Here is a 1,808-nt window from a genome sequence, read left to right as displayed (position 1 = left end):
CCCCCACCCCCACCTCCACCCTGGAACCCAGCCACCCTACACTGGGATCCCACAGGAGCAATGCAGGGCAAGGCAGGGCACCCCCATCGCAGACATCCACCTTCATGACATCACTCCCTTACAAAAAAAGGAACATACAACTGCACAGTGAGGAGTTCCCTGCAGTTTTATCGACATCAGGAACCAGCCTGGAAACGAATTTAACTCCTAGGAAGGCAGAAAACCAGAGGGCTGTCCGTCCTCAAGGACCCCGCCCAGCTAAGCCCACATCTGGGCTGACACTCAATACAGCCAAGCGCTCCCAAGCCCCCAGCTTGGTGGTGGTGGTGGGGGGGGGGGTTTACAGTGTGTGAAAGCCCAGCCACAGCTGCTACGGGGGGCTCCTGGGAGGTGGGTGCTTTCCTCCCCTCCTGCCATGTCCATACTGGGGTGACCTGAGAGCAGCCATGTGATGGGGGAACCACCAGTGGAATGTCCGTTCTCTCCCTAACCCACTGACACTCACATTAGCGCGGCCACACGCGGCCCCATCTGCCTCCTGAATGCCGGAGGCTCTCCCATTCCTTTCACTCATTCTCCTCAGGAGCCCACAGTCAGAACAGTCCGTGTGTCCTCCTCCTCAGGCCATCAGTGTCACGGAGCATGAGCTCTCACTGACATGCCACCGTGTGGAGGCCCCTCGGCAGCGTGAGCCCAGGCTGGAGACGCAGCTGCGATGCCCGGTTCTCTCCCCTCACGGCTTCTCATTCCAGGAAGGACCAGAGGCTCTGCTGTCCACGCCTCCCGCCCTGAGCCTGAGCAGGGCCGGACCTGACCGTGCGCTGGACCTGCCTGCCCGAGCCCTTGGATGCAGCGCTGCGGAAGCTACTTCCTGGGCACGTGGGGGCCACTAGTAGCGGCCCCACACCCTGGGGACCCGTGGTGTTGAGTGCTGGGGCAGAGGGCAGGGCCTACCTCCCTGTCCAGTGAGTGTGGTGACTGCCGGACACAGGAGAGGGGCAGACACCAGCTCAAGGAGAGGCCCATTCATCAGTGACTTTCCCACACCCCCACTTTGCCAGGTGGATTCTGGACTTCAGGGCCATGCTCTGGCCAAGAGCCCTGACCTAAGGCCTTTCCTCTTAAAACCCCCCAACTACAGTCTGGGGGGGCCTACCTCCAAAGTGTGAGTCACACGCAAGCTGATCTCCTGGGAGAGGGCCGTGATGGGTGCGTGTCCTGAGGGAGGATGTGGTGAGATGTGTGCGGGCGACAGTGAGTGTGAATGTGCTTGTGTGAGTGTGACAGTGAGTGTGAACATGTGTGTCTATCTGTGTGTGCGGTGGGCTCCTGAGCTGGGCCAGGCTGACCTGGGACTTCCTGGGGCATACAGAGGGAAGAAATGCCACACCCCAACTTCCTAAGACAGGTCTTTCAGAAGCTCCCTGAGAACAAAAAATAAAAACAGAAGGAAGTGACAACAGCCACGGCAGGGACATGCACTGTGCCAGGGCCGGTCCCCGGGGGTCAGCGGTGACGCTCTGCACACCCCAACTTCCCACCCTGTGGGCAGCACCACAGGCCATCAGGGCTCCGCCTTTGCCTCCCCGTCCCTTGCAGGTAAGCCCCTCATGCAGACGGGAAGTGGGGACACAGGCACAGCACAGACAGCAGCTTCAGTGGAACAGTGACCTGGCCTCTGCGCCTGCGAGGGCAGAGGGCCCCTCACGGGGACAGGGGTACCTTAGAGGAAGACCCTGGGCTCTGGGAGGCCAGTGGTCACTTCCCACTCAGAGACAGACACTGTTGTCCACCATGGTGGCAACTGC

The 1,808-nt window shown here is 60.8% G+C and overlaps 1 protein-coding gene across 1 annotated transcript in view; it reads right to left on the bottom strand.

Annotated features, from left to right (window-relative positions):
- The window catches only part of COL18A1 (collagen type XVIII alpha 1 chain), a 39,287-nt gene that overhangs the window by 36,083 nt on the left and 1,396 nt on the right, over positions 1–1,808 (bottom strand). The gene's annotated exons all lie outside the window — the stretch shown is intronic.

The sequence above is a fragment of the Hipposideros armiger genome, unplaced genomic scaffold, assembly GCF_001890085.2.
Source record: "Hipposideros armiger isolate ML-2016 unplaced genomic scaffold, ASM189008v1 scaffold_745, whole genome shotgun sequence".
Taxonomy (NCBI): Eukaryota; Metazoa; Chordata; class Mammalia; order Chiroptera; family Hipposideridae; genus Hipposideros; species Hipposideros armiger.
Note: the sequence above shows the minus strand (reverse complement) of the source record. Positions and strands in the feature narration are given on the sequence as shown.